Below are 15,607 nucleotides of genomic sequence, written 5' to 3' on the forward strand. Positions count from 1 at the left end.
CATCAGCTTTGGTAACACAGAAAATACTCATGCATTGCAAACAAACAAGCCACGGTTGAGACCGCAGTGTGTGTAACTCCACACTCTCTACACACACAGTCTATATCATCCCTCTATGAGCGCAGGCCGTCTCCTCCTCTACAGGTCGGCATCCATCTCTCTCCATCTCTTCCTCGGGACAGCTGCCCAGACAGCCCATCTGTCTGTCCTGACCTGTGTTTGGGACCATGGGGGGAGCCTAAGTGGCCCACAAAGGGGGTCTCTGGCATGGTGCCCACCCAGTAATGACAGTTAAGCTGCCAGCGACTTGCCTAACAGCTTTGGAGGTCCCTTTGTGGTGCTACAGTATTGATATTGTATTGGGTTGCAAAGGGCTTGGCAGCCTTTTAATGAGAGCTCAGATTGATCAGGCAGGAGTGGGTCTCTCTTTACTGTGGATAATGCTCATCAGCTGTCCCTGCAGGCCTGACTTTCCTGTGATTTGAATTACTGACTGAAAAAAACAGACACACACATCCTTACATGTGTGAACAAATATTAGTAAGTAAGAGCAGAAAGAAGGTTAATATTAAATATTCATAATTACAGTTATCTTTGGGGGTTTTCACAATTGATTGAACCGAATTCATCATTGTCTCCTTGTGCTTTGGATCCATATGTTTCATTTTATGTCCAATCAATATGCAGTGAAAGAAAGCTGCTTGAGTGCACTTGGCCAAAGCTAATAACCTTCAAACCTGTTGCTTTAAAAATCCGGACGATTTGTAATTAAGTTATTCTGAAGAAAAAAAAAATGTTGTTGCATTTCAAATACGGCAATAATGCACTAAAGTTTGATGAAATTATTCAAACTTGAAAGTTACTTGCAAAACAAAAAGGTTTTTTTTCATATATATGAATCCCCCCCCCCACACACAATTATAATATCAATAAAAAAACAAGAATAGTTAAATAAATTTTAAGGTAATATATACTTTTTAAAATATATTCTGACTCATGGTGACACACAGACATACACACTTGCCCAATCAAAGGTAAAAAAAAAAAAAAGATTCAGAGAGCCAGAAAGGTGTTTAAACCACCTGCCTGTCAGCTTCTACAATATCACTTCCCTTTTCCATCCCTCATCCTCCTCTTTACCTGCCTCCACAGGCGAAATTCAAGGTCAAAGCAGAGGCCTCTGGAACTTGACTAGTTCCTATTAGGCCTCCATTAGACCCCTGTCAGAAAGGCAGCCGGCTGTCGCCCTCCTGTAGTGTGATCATGACCCCCACTCTGCCTCTGGAACCTCTCCTGGGATCTGCAGCAGGGAAGTAACAGGATGGGGGAAGAATAGAAACCCTGCTCAGAGGACATCGTGGTTATTTCACAGTGGCCTTTACTCCTGAAGCAGCCAAGGGACCAATCCAGAGCTGGGCTGGCAACCGATCATACTGAAACAGGATGTGAAAAGAAATTTAAATTCCTAATTGGAAATTGTATATATTCTGTTGATAACCTCTTCAAAATACTCTACACTTGTTTAATTGCAACCTGCTGACTTTTTCTCTTGGGTGATTTCTCTGTTTTATCCCACTTTCTTCAATCAGGCATCAATTAACAGCGCTGGGATGGAGTTCATCAACCTTGTGTCGCAAAAAGAGTGCAGCGCACGACCCCGTTTTACTAAAGGCGTAATTACTGCACCATTACCTCACTGTGACCGCTGCACCCACACAAAACCTCATAACGCCTTCCTATCAGCTTAGACAGAACATAAAGCACCAGACAGGATAGGAGATATGCCCAGTTTTTCAACCATGAAGCGATTAATAGGCACCTATACCCTTTTACTGTGGTTCACACTGAGCAAAAAGGTCAATCACATTCATGAGAAAAATGCTGTAAATGAATGTCTGCATTTAATGAACATCATATGGCATTAAGATCACTGTAACCCTCTCTTGTGCAGTCAGAAATCATTAAAAATAGATGGGGAGCAAAGCCAATTCATGGTGTACATAAAATGGCCAGTAAATTCATAGGGTAAGCCGACAGGAGAGGCACAGGGACGCTGCATTTCTTTCACATAAAGAGTGGAGAAACGCACTGTTTTACTGCTGTAGAAATTCAGTTTAGGCGTTCCTATAGTGTAGTGCTTTACACATTTACTTACCAAACAAAGGATCCATGGTTCAATTCTAGAAGGAGACATCTTGTTCAAAAAAAGTCTGTCAAATCAAACATGTGAAGCTACCTGCTGTGGCAAGCCTTTGTGGATAAGGGAGCACCTGAAAGAAATTTGATTCCTACACTAGAGTGTAAGAGACAAGACTTCAAACAGAACCACCAACACCTATCCAGCATTTATCACAGACTGGTGATGAGATACTCGGTGTCATCGTGTGTTTTGTAAGCTCCTTTTTAAACACAGCTGTGATTAATATCTATTAAAGCAATTATCTTAAGGGCAGGAAACTGGGGATGGGAAAAAAAGAAGAGGGCCCTTTGTGGAACTTTGCATTCAGCTGAATGCGCCTTTCAGCACCATCGCCCCAGATTGCTTAAGTTAGATGAGAGGTTATGCAAGTGGGCTAAAGAGATTTTTTTCAAGCGTGGACCTACACACACACACACACACACTTTTGTCACAGGCAGCAACTTCCTTAAAAATAAAAAGTGGGCTCCCAGCTAGCTGATGGAAGCTGACAAACAGCAAAAGAATGAGCTGCCTCTGTTTTTACTATAAAGCTTGGCCGGAGTGCCGAGTGGCCTCAGTGTGTGTGGGGCCGCAGGTTGGCACACTCACAGGAGGCTTTATTGGGGTGCCGTCCTGAGCGTCAGGCAGCATGCCCGATGTTGACAAAGCCTGGTATCGCCTGCTGTCAGCCCATTCTGTGTGCACCCGGCGGAAAGAATCAATTAGGCCGTGGTCACAACAGAGCACTTTAATATTTGACTTTTAATCAGTGGGCAGAAGGCAGGATGGTGCATGGAAGCAAGCCGGGAGTTTCTGTCTTGCTGATGTGGAAAATGAGGGTCAGGAAACTGCTCCAAGACCCCTGCTGTGTGCATCAAATATCCTAGGCTGGATGTAAGAAACCTGCACCCACCACTGGCTAATCCAAAGCGGTTAGGGAAAAATATCCTTTTGTCACTCACACGATATCAAAAGCACCTTATGCAATCAGCTGCAAGGAATAGTGGAGATATATCAAACAACTTTGTTCATAAACAACCAGAACTCTGCGGAAAGGACACTGGTTTAAGAGGGGAGGCTGAATTGATGAGGTCTTCATTCAGCGAATGAACTGTACCTTTGAAGAGTTTCTCTAGCAGACTTTTGGTTTTTATCCTGCACTGACTGCCGAAGGCTCTCTCTACCAGGAAGAAGAGGAGGAAGAAAGAGAGAGGTGAATGCTGTCCTCAAACTAGGGGTTTGAAGTGGAGATCAGTCCTCAAACAGAATATTTTAGCAAAGGCACATCATTCACCTGTCTGCTCTTGCTAGTGTCACAGAAACAGAAGCTATATCAGAGCTGAGCTGCCTTAAATCGTCTGTCAATACAAGTTTCATAGTGAGGCATATTGTCTTCACAAACAAAACAGTAAACTATTGCATGTATATTAGGAGCCCTTTGTAGCAGTTGTTTGTTAACCAGAAAGGAGAACTGCCCTGCATACTGATGTTTTTGCAAGTGGTAATGAGACAGCTGTACACAGCTGTGCAAATAATATACCCACATGTACAGAGAGCAGTTTCTTCTGCAGCTATCCAACTGATCACACAGAATGACTCTGATCATAGCAGCAGCACGACTATGTTACTGGAAATCAGGACAAAGTAACAGTGACACATCTAACAACTAATTTAAAGCATAAAATGTGTCCAGTCCTATCATTACTTCTTTAGATAATACATTAATCTAACCCAAAGCTACAGGGGGTGAAGGTGATTCTTCATAAAAAGTCTACACTTTATAACCAGCTCATTAGTCTTACCTCACCCAACACTCTACAGCATTCATTTCACTCTTTTTTTCCTATTCATAACTACCAATTTCTATTGACGAGGGTGCATCTGCTGTGGCCAGCAACCAAAACACCCACAGATTTCTTTCATCATGATGTCCCTCTCTGCAGAAGCAATAACAACCGTGCCTTTATTTGTGCAGAACCAAGTGGTAATCACTGGCATTCAGATCAAATGAGCTGATGTGATTAAGGGACTGGCTGAAGCAACGTGATGTCTTTGGAAGAGATGATTTCATCCCCATTGTAGGAAATAAAGTGTTGACACTAACCGTAACCTGCAGTTTTCTCAGGAATAAGGAGAATCCACAGTAACGGGAAAAAGTAATAAGTCAGTCCCTGACTTATTTCTGAAGATGAAGGTGTGATACCCAAAAAGTACAAAATCAGATAACCAGAAAAGACCAAATCTGTGTGATTTGATTTCACGAAGAAACGTAAAGACATGCACTGATCCACATCTTTAGAAACCTATCTGTGGAAACGCGACAAAACTCCATCCACGGGGATGTTAACAGATGGAAAATTCTCTTTGAGAGGTGAACATCCTTACCTTCTTTTCTAAACAAGCTGCCAAAGATGTTCTCTCCCACAGAAATCAGCCTCTCACTGCCAAATCCTGTAAGCAAACACAAAGTCCAGAGTGGTTGAATACTTGGAACATATATTACTTCAGTTTAGAAGCTCAAACAAAGCCGGATTATTCCATATTGTTGCAACTGCATTATTTTTTTTTAACAAATATTTTTTTAATGCTTGACCCCAGCTTGATTTGTTCCGCTCCACCCTAAAAAATGCCATTAAGTACTCTGTCTAGATGCCACTCTGAAATGTTACTCTTCTTTCACACATAGCCCAATGACTGAGAACATCTGGTGTACACACGGTATTCAAACAAGATAGTCCATGTATGATGGATGTTGTGACGCCTGAGGAAGCAGGCAATAGTTCAGGAGGTGGTTTAATTAGACCTGTACCAGAATATAAATGATCTGATTTTAACATAATTACCTCTTACTCTCTGGGACATTTTTAGCAATAGTGATAACAACCCGTTTGCCTTCATAACACTATGAAATTGCTGCTAAATTTCAGCTAGGCAAACAATACTAGGTGTCAGAAGCAGTGGAGCTACAGAAAAATAGCTTTTTTCACCCTCCTCTTTCCATCAAGCTGCCATCTAACACTATCTACATGTCTCCAAATGTCTCCAGTTGTGATCTTGTAAGCTGCAAGGCCTTGTTTGGTGTCTGTCTGTGAAGACATGCTGACAGGAATGGAGCTGTCTGATCCCTGTTCTGATTGGACAGGTGTCAGTGTCCAGCATGTAAACATCTGAGGCAAGCCAAAACCAACTTCGACATCTCCATAACACTCTGTGAAATCTTTGATGAGGTGTCTTGCACACGCACAGTGGTGATGTGCATATGCACGTGCACACACACGCACACACACACACACAAAACCCTAGCCATTTGGTATGTGAAGCATAGCTAAGAATATGCTGGAAAGCCCACTGTCATCTCGCTGCCAAGGCACGTCTCTGACCCCAGCTGCTCTCTGCCCAAGCCAGCACTCCTAGCCACTCATGGGCATCAAAGAGAGGTGAGTCTGTGCACCTGTGCCTGTTTATCTGTCCATCTAAAAATGTGTAGTAGTCATACAAGTAACCGGAATAGGCATTTAAAGCTAAGCATTTCAGTGATGTGACAACACAAAACATCTGAGACATTATTTATTTTGACAGGATTTTATGTGGCAAAAAATGATATCCACATACATTCGCAGAACTCAGCAGACACAGCAGGCTGCAAATGGCAAAAGTGATTTTCCTTCTTTCTCAATCCCTGAGATAAAGAAGTGACAGATTTAATAAAAAGTAAGCAGAGAGGGAGATGAGGGAAGGAGGGGATTGGAACAGGCCAAGGGTGACAAGGAAGCACGACAAGCGTGGCAACTGAGAGAAAATGTGACACCTGGCCTTGTCCTTGATGTGAATAAGAGAATGATACATCAAAACGTGACACGGCAGAAAGATGGCTATTACCCAGGCAATGGCAAGATGAAGAGGAAGGGACTATTTTTAGCAGTGGAGTAAAAATACACCAGGGGTTCACTTAATATTCCTTTCTGTGAAGAGAATTTCAGGTTCTTGCCAGTTTTACACCAAAACAGTAATGACATTTTGAAGCAAATATTGACAAATATAAGCTACGAGCTGACTTCATCCTCCAGATAAGCTGGAATGAGCTGTCTTTTTACAGTGATCCTGATCACGTTTGACTGTGAGAGCAAATAACTGGAAGCCTGAGGCAATGTTTTTTTGATTAGTTGCGTTCTTCATTGGAGAGGCGACTGATTGATGTCAGTGGACTGAAACTTCAGTTCTGGCTCCATTGATCCCTTACCCTCACTCCTATCTCTTCTCCAATTAAGAGTTCACAAAGCCACCACTTCTAATGAATACCACCTTCCTGCCAACATCTTAATGTTGCATTCACAGCGCTGTCTGCTTCCTCACTCCAATTGTGGTTAATGTACAATCACTTGAGCGATAATGACAGAATTGATCTAGAGGTGTGATGAGGTAGATTTGTAGGGGACGGGAGGGGTGGGGGAGGATCAAGGTTAGTTAAGAAATCCCACAGTTCTTTAAACAAGCCTCAGGCAGACAGTGCAAATCTTTGTACATCACTTGGAATCAATTGCTTCACCAGCAGCCAGATTTTAAGGATTAGAACGAATTGAGCTACTTTGGGATGTAGAAATCTGGGATGTGTCTGGGTGTCAGGCGAGGAAGATCAAAAGATTCATTAGATGAGAATTAGATCAAACACACTCAAAGTTGTGAGGACAGACGTGGAGGAGTGTGTAAGAGTGAGAGTGGTCGACATGAGAGAAATAGAAATCCAGACGCACAAGCCAAAAAGCTGTCTGACTCTGAATCTATTTAATTGCCAGGTACATACTGATACAAAGAATCTGCCGGCCTGCCTGCCTTTCTCACTCCAGAGCTGTTGGCACATCAATCTCTTGATCTGCCACCTTGGGGTGAAGCCAGAAAAAAACACTTCAGTCACAGGTCAGTTGTGCCCCAGTGCACCCGGGCTTAAATCTGTAATCCCAGTGCTTTGGTGGAGTGAGAAAATCCAATTTCAGAGATCTGTAATTCCATAAACCTTATTTGGCACAACAATGACTGCTACAACCTGAGGGAGAGGCACGAGGGAGGGGTGAGGGTGCGCAACGAGGTGGGAAACTGCAGTTGTGACTTAAACACAGGGATGGAGAGAGGGCGAAGAACACAGAAACTGAGATTAAGGTAGAGCTAGAGTGTAGCAAATCAGGGAAATGAAGAAGACAGAAGCGTTCGGGCTCAGCTGAACTTCTGATAAGTTACCATGACCAGGTACAACATGATGAAATGGATGATGCTTTGAAATTTGCTGGGTAAAATTTTCAATTTTCAGTATTTCCATTTGGAATCTTCACTGCTGCTGAACTCATTGTTCCTGATTTAACAAAGACTTAAAGAATATCCCACATTTGTCATAGCTTTTTGTTTCATTTTCTCTCTCTTTAAAATTTATTAATTTTTTCTTTGCTTTAAATCATATTTGAGCCTTTGTCAAACGAGATCACACAGCGCTCATTATGCCTATCAGCACTCTGATCAGTTCAATCTATTATTTTGTAATGTACTGGAGTTCAAAGTAACACTACACTGTAATCATATTTTATCTGTCTGCAAGACATTATATTTCCTAAGAAGAGCAATCACATTATAATTATGAATCTAACAATTTTGTCCCTACTTGCATTACTTAGGTTCTTTAATTATCACAGTAATGGGAGATAGAAAAAACCCCAAATGTGTCTTGTGAATAATCCATGATTTAAGTCCATGTGGGACACAGGAACATCATAATAGACCCATCAGCTGAGAAATGGAGATATGCACATCAAAACTGTTGCACAAAAAGAAAAAAAAATGTGCACAGGACAGAAGCAACTATCCATTTCTGTGAACAGGACATCAAAAGCCAACAAGCTCCTGGAGTGGATGCAACATGCTAACACAACTCTATTAACAAAAACTGAGCGTATTCTGCTCCCAACCAAGCATCCAAAGCTTGCTTTTTTAATCAACAGCTGTGTCACCTTTTTTTAAAAATTTTTTTTTATAAATGACCAATAATGTGTAATACACCATTAATCCAGCACTGGTAGCCATGACTGGCTTGGCAGAGCTGAATGGGAAGCGACCATAATGACAAGGAGAGAGCAGCCTGCAGCAGTGACAGTGGAGCCTTTGGGCAAAGAAAAAACTGGAGATACCAAGAAAAAGTTTCCTAAAGAAAATCCAAATAAACCAAAAACCTCAGTGTTCAGAGGAAGAGTGGGAGTCTAAAATATTGATCGACTGTGAGGCATGTGTCCTGAGCACATGCCGACAGTGCCCGAACAGGGCAGGAGGGTTTGAGAGATGTTTTGTACAGTATATATAAATTCCAGATGAGAAAATAATATATTTTAGTCGGTTTGGGTCGGTGTGTCCTACCATCATCTCTGCATCCTGTATTCATTTAATCATAACATCAATGGGCCATTTAGTCTGCTGTTATCTGAGTGCTCTCATTGATTGTTTGCCTAAATTCAGGAGAGTGGGGTGTGTCTGTTTGTTTTGTCTTACTAATGGACATCATCTCAGCACACACCTCAGAGCAAAGCTGAGAGCAGGCAGCAGAGGAGCCACAGCTATAGAAAACAGAAGCACATGCTTGGATGAGAGGAATATACATCAGAGATTGATCAATAAAAAAAACTCTTCAATGCCTCAATGCCATTCACGAAGGACGCAGGTGGAGAAAATGCAGATGAAAGCAATTACGACAATAATTACATCTGCGCTGATAAGATTTCGCTTCTCAGACAGAAAAAAAGAGGTGAGAAAAATGGCTTTGAACTTGAGTCAGATATTGGCTGTGTTCTGAAATCTCCCAATCACTGCTCTTAGCAACCGCAGTTAATTCTGTCATAAATTATTCACAACTGTAACAAAACTGTTGCAAAAGGCCACAGATAACCCCGGGATTTAAAAGCTGATTAGAGGAGCAGATTGCGGTGCACGGATTTAATACAAAATTCACAGATATAAGAGGGCTTTAGTGACATCGCTGCTGTTTGATATTGCAAGTGAGAAGGGGCCTCCAGCCGCTGTCTCTCCTGAGACAGATAGGCCAGTGAAGCCTGTACTCTGTGGCCAGCAGGGTATAATTACATTTCCCCGTGGGGGCACCTCCGCCGCAGCAGCTCAGCCATATAGAGGGAAGAGATTGAAATCTGATTGCATTCGCACACAATAGTCGAATGGCTTTCCACACATAAACAGTGGGAATTGCATCTGCACACAGCGCACACTTATCCGACGCGACACAGGCACAAACACGGAGAAAGAACTACACCGATGTACTTCACCAGCGTGCTCCTATCAGTCCTGGGCTGTGCTTCTTTCTCATTGTGCTTCCAGAGAGGAGTGTCTGAGATGCTTCATTCAAGGAGTCCTTCTGCCTTTCTTCCATTTTAGCTGAGAGGAGCAGAAGCTCTCAGATTTACATACTGATCTCCTGGTGCCGCCTCAGCAGGACCTGCTAACAGCAGCTTATAGACACAGATGAACAGGGATTCACGTGGCCACTACTTATTGTCTGGATAAAGAGGGTTTCTGTGCTCTTCAGTGAGAAGTACAACCCTAGATTGCTGGTTAAAACTTGAAAACATATTTCCTATAAAACATGAAGCAGTGTTTTACTTAAAAATCTCTGAATACAGTCGTATACACCCAACATATTCATTAAGCCCAATATATAATTAATGCCACAGCCGATATATCACAAGGTCTAACGTGGCGGTATACGTTAGGTTTTTGTTTTCCCACCCCCTCCTTTCTGCCTCTTTTCAGTGGACTATGTTATGTTTAAACAGCCAATTGCCAAGATTTGCCATTAATTAGTCATTCTAAAAGAAATGCTGAGTGCACAAGTAGAGGCTATAGAATAACAACAATGTTTAACCGCAAATTCTGCAAAAGTCTGAATTTACTATGGCTGCCCTGTGGTTTACACAACCAAAACAGGAGGAGAAGCTCTTTTGTTCTCCTCAGTATCTATTGGTAGCTTACCCCAGGTAGCTGAATTGCTGGATGATGCAACCACAACAGTAGCTGTGACAACTCTACCTGACAATAGAAAATGAGCCCCATTCCTCCGTCGGGGGAGATAAAAAGAAAATAAAAAGAGAAGAAGGTGGCGAGTGTTAGGGACCAAAAACAAGAGCAAACCTCGGGCCGGCATGCATTTTTTTTAACAAGAGATTTAAACAGGAAATTTATATGGTATTATTTCTACTATATCAGTAAGTAACACAGTCTGTTTAGTTATTAGGCTTAAACAAGTGTGTTATTCAGTGTTGTGTTTCTAACAGTGGCACTGAGGAGGATTGTGGGGGAAGTTTCTATTGTCACTTTAATGGCAGCCCAGTGAGTTTATCTGTCATTCTAAGTGAAGATATGCCTAAAAACAAAGGGACCGGGAACATTTTAGCTAGACTGTGTAGGAAATGTAAGGGGCCAGGAAATGGAGCAGGTGAAGTAAACCATCGCATGCAGAGGGTTGAATGAAGCTAATGGGTGACATTAGCTTTACGACCCTCTAATCTAACCACCCTGTGTATAACCACAAAAGGTCAAGGTGACAATAAAAAGAGCAGACACCAGCGCTGCTCCAGTCGCCCGTGGGCCCTCAGAGCCCATCCTGCAGTGTCACCTTGGCTGCTGTCACCGATATCTGCCACCTGTCACCACTCTGCCCCCGTGCCCAGGGATGAGGCAAATATGTGCTGACAATAGGTTTGTCGATAGCACTTCCTCCCCAGAGTGAAGATGGGGGAACGTGTCCTCTGTTTTCATCAACAGCTTGAGTCAAGCGTGTGGGATTAACATACAATACATATTCATGCTGCTGTCTCACTTTGACACTAGACTCACATCGCTAGTTCTCCTGCACATTTTCAAGCCATTTTTACAAATGGCGTGTCAAGAACCCCATTTTTGCCGGGAGCCCCACATGGCCTCTTATGTATTCACAACACGGCCGCTGCAAACAACATCAACAGGTCTCAAGGTCGTCACTCCCACTGATTGTGCCTGTGTTTTTGTGTGTGTGTGTGTGGAATTCATGTGTCTAAGAAAGAGTGTGTGAACAAAAGAACAAAACTAAGAGGAAAATGGCTGATGGTTGACGGAGTGCTCTGCATGTGCTGGGTGTGCATGAGCACAAATTTTGCACTGAACGTGCAATCGCTGCATGTCTGCAATTAAGTCAGCACAAATAAGCGACTGTAATTTCACATCCCATTACATTAGTGAGTGTAACCCTGCAATTACTGCTTAGTGTGTGCAAACATAAATATGAACAAAACATCATGTAGGTGTGTGCATGTGTACGAGAGTAAGTGTATAGCATAAAGATGGAGTCTTAAAATGTCCGGGGATTAGCCGACAGGTAGACTAAATGGGAGCATCCTCCTTCAGTCCACTGGCATGTTAGTGAGAAAAGAGGCCAGTTGATGTGGGGGTTAGAGCTTCCATGGCAGAGTGCGTTGTGATAAATAATGAATGCTTTAAGAACAGATCTCTGAAGCTTCTTTACTTTCCGTCCATTCCTCCATCTTTGCGTTTGTTCACCCCATATCACTACAAAGAACACGGGACGTTCAGCAGTCTCTGTCATTAATATTGCAGCCACTAGGTCATCCCCTGACTCTGTTGCTCTTAACCATCACCACTTGGTGGTGACACAGCCTTTTGACCCATAAAGACGTTAAAACAGTGATACGAGTACATTCACAGGGACCAGACTAAAGCTGTGCAGGTTCTTACAGGAGTGGCAGCGGCTGCATTTAACGAAATGGCGATTCAAGAATGAAGGAGTCCGTTTGCAAATTGAGGTTTACTCAGTGTAAAGCATTCAAAATTGGACTGGTCTTTTCTTGGGAAAAAGTTCAGATTTTCACTCTAATTTTACACCACACAGTATTCAGCAACAGTCAGGATTATATTTGGCTGAGTAAATACAAAGCAACGAAAGCATTTCTCAAAACTGGGAAATATGAGGACAAAGAGAAGTTTATAAATAGGATGTAACACCAAGACAGACGAAATAACAGTAAAAGCTGCACTGACTTGTTTCAGTGGATAAAGTAGACACTTGCAGATTCTCAGCACAGCTGCTGTTAAAGCTGCTTTTCGGTGGCATATTATAAGGCATGCTGAAACATGAAAAACACTTATAGAGACAATCGCTTAAAAACCAAATTAAAGCCCCCAAACTACCAACTTGTTCCACCAAATAAACAGCAGCTTATCCCCTTACTGCTCCGATTCAAAGCCAGATACTCCAGTGCATCCGATGAACAGTCCCATCTCTCTTACCACAATAAGCAGTGCCGTTAGCGACTCCACGCATAAATCTCAGAGGCGAACAGAATGGATCAGAGCATTCAAGTGTAAACTAGGGCAAAGCTCCAGCACTGTACCTTCTAGATACGCTACTCTGAAAGCAAGTCCTGTGGAGGAACAAGCAATCACATACTGAGGGATACACATGCTGTCCCCAGTCATCTATGACAAATGCACACACAGGCACAGATAAAAATGCACACACCTGTTTGGCCAGTCAAGTACCATCCAGCTTCGTCTGGTCCGGTCAGATCGGGTCCGCTGTACTAGCAGAGCGAGGAGATCGTCTCACCCCACACACAGCCCGGTGCAGACAGCTCACTGTTATAGATGCACTGACAAGTGAAAGGAGGGAGGCGTGGTTTCACATGAGATAAATAAAAGAGGGAGGGAAAAAGGGAGGAGAGAGGCTCCCTCAATCTACAATTCAATTTCACCCTCGCTCCCTTTCTCAGCAGCATTTTTGTCCACTTCTTTTGGAATATTGTTGTTGTTATTCGAGCACGTCTTTTCCGTCTTCCTACCTGGCTGTTACCCATTAGTTTTAGCTGTGCTTCTGCTCTCTTTCTTCCTGTTGGGTCTGATTCACAGGGCAGTAATGTTTGTGGGCATTGTGTGTGTGTGCATATATATCTGTGTGTGTGTGCCTGCGTGCGCGCATCCACGCAAGACAGTGAACCAGGGCAGCTCCAGCCATCTGTTGGAGCCTGGGAGCTTCACCTATTCACAGTCTCATAAAGGCAGAGGCACACAGAGGAAAAAGAGAGAAAAGAATGGGAGGGAACAGAGGATCAATCTTAGTGCCGCAGGGTTGAGGAGGAAAAGGCACAGCCTGGCACACACACCATATCTATCAGACTGGCACCTCTGAGGAGAGCTGGCGTGGGCACGCCTGCTCACTGGGTCGAAGCAGCACAGGGGATTTGGCTCGCAGTGCATGGGCATGCAGATAGAAAAGAAACCCACACCACAATCAATTTATATACAAGCACACAGAAGGGATACATGGGAGAGTTCACACACTCAGAAATCCTCCAAACTGATTCTCTTTTTGACAAAACAAACAGGATCAATCAAGATGGATAATCCTACAAGCTCACAGAGACAAGGAGATGGAGGGCTGGGGATAATTCTAACAACCCGCACCGAAAGTCTGCCCCGAGTCCTTCCATCACAGCAGAGCTAAAGCAGGCGTTTTCCTGCTCAGTTGAAGCCTGGTATTTCTCCTGAGTGCCGGTGTCACTTCCTATCCCTGACCAGGAAAGAGAGGTGCAGCGGAGGGTGGCAGAGGGTGGAGGCATTCATCATTGTTTCCACCAGCCATCCCATGATGGATGCGCCTGTTTATCCCTCTCTGCAGGTTATTTAGATGCAGTCACAGCCAGAAAGATTAGTGATGGAAAACCTCTGCACCTCTTTGCCTCCCCTCCCAAACCATCTAATCAATAACACTCTTATCAATTATCTGCATTTTGAGGTATTTCTCCATGGAAATTTGAAGCAGTGAGAGAAAGAGAGATTAATTGTCCACCCCCTCCTAGCGTTTTCAATTACATCGTCTGCAATGGATCATCTATCTGTCACTTTGTCATACTTAGGCTATTTGTGTCGCTGCAAAGAGATGAAACCGTGTTGTTTTGGAAAAATAATAAATAAATAAATCAAACAGTATTTTTCTGGCCATGACTGTCCTTTTGGAGATGAAGAACAAGCAATTTAGAGCAAGGGATTTGCATGCCATTTGAGGATGAAGAAAATTATGTTTCCTGCTTCCACATAAGATTCATTCAACACTAATCCTGATTAAAAAACACATTCAAAAGCATTGTCACACAAGCCAATTGGAAGCATAAGCCCTTTGTAAAAATGGATTAGGCTGCTCTAATATTTTTCATAATAATCTTAAAACAAAATATACTTCTGTAAAATTATTATTTCTTCAATATATGCATATGAGATTATGTCTGCGACTCTGGGACTGCTTACATAAAGGAGCCATCTAGCTGTTCTTACATGCCAAATTACAAACAATGCCCCAGAGATAGCCATGTTTTTCCTGAACGGTGCAGACATGCCAACACAGCAGCCCAGTGACGCCACTTCAGCACATGCTTAATTGATGCCCACTCTCCGTCTCTGCTGCCTCCTCTCACGCACTCTTAAGCTGTGCCATCCTACCAACTTGTAACTTCATGCAAATCAACAGACATGTAAACCATGAATATCGTGGATAATGCACAGACAGAGTAAATTCTCTATCTAAACAAAGGTGACTTTTTTCAGCCCAACTGCATTCGAAGAAAGTTCCACAGAGGCGAGGAAGAAAAGACACGGAAAGAAATGGAAAGACTAAAATACGATGCGAAGGAAGACAATAAATGTCTTTATGCTGACACAGAGAAAATTCAGCACAGGAAGGGTCCAGACAGCGGGGAACACGTTTTACATTTCTGTTTTCTGCTTCATTTGACACAAAGTGGGAAAGGCCTTGTGCACAACCTTTGCATGATAAGGTGGGGCAGGTGCATAAATAAAAATGAATGATTTCACTTCTGATAGAACAAAAAGACAGCTCTCTTCTATCATGCTGAGATCTTGTCCTTGGCTGTGAGTGTGCTTTTACAAATGAGTTCGTTTCCTTTCTGCACTGTGTACGCCAGGCTGATAAAAATATTCCCTGTCAGCTGGCTACATGACGAGGGGAGGACTCGGTGCAAATGAAACAGACCCTCTTACTACCTTCTCTTCACCGGCGCTCTCTATCTTTGAGAGCTCTACTCCTATTATTTTCTTGGTAAGGGCCACTTGGTTCGAGGCTGACTTCTCTTCACCACCACCACTACTGTATATAGTATATTATTTTATTCTATTCTGTACAGCTGTGTACTGTATTTATTCTTATTGTATTCTAATTTTTGCGTCATAACTTTTGCACTGTCCACTTCCTGCTGTGACAAAACAAATTTCCCACGTGTGGGACTAATAAAGGTTATCTTATCTTATCTTATCTTATCTTATCTTATCTTATCACCCTGGCCTTTGTGCATTTATGAATCCCTGGTTGATCTGAGGGTGTGT

The 15,607-nt window shown here is 42.8% G+C and overlaps 1 protein-coding gene across 9 annotated transcripts in view; it reads right to left on the minus strand.

Annotated features, from left to right (window-relative positions):
- The window catches only part of sulf2a (sulfatase 2a), a 46,991-nt gene that overhangs the window by 20,428 nt on the left and 10,956 nt on the right, over nt 1–15,607 (minus strand). For 2 of the 9 annotated variants that reach the window (XM_080892191.1, XM_080892189.1), the window contains exons 2-3: nt 12,735–12,864; nt 4,565–4,630 (exon numbers count right to left, since the gene is read on the minus strand). The exons of 1 other annotated variant lie outside the window; for it this stretch is intronic. The gene's annotated coding sequence lies outside the window, so the exon portion shown is untranslated. Of the gene's footprint in view, nt 1–1,140; nt 1,301–3,296; nt 3,321–4,564; nt 4,631–12,734; nt 12,865–15,607 lie in introns of those variants that run through there. 6 more of the 9 variants (XM_080892193.1, XM_080892192.1, XM_080892195.1 and 3 more) reach the window with 6 other exon arrangements.

Source organism: Rhamphochromis sp. 'chilingali' (genome assembly GCF_963969265.1).
Source record: "Rhamphochromis sp. 'chilingali' genome assembly, chromosome: 9".
Classification (NCBI taxonomy): domain Eukaryota; kingdom Metazoa; phylum Chordata; class Actinopteri; order Cichliformes; family Cichlidae; genus Rhamphochromis; species Rhamphochromis sp. 'chilingali'.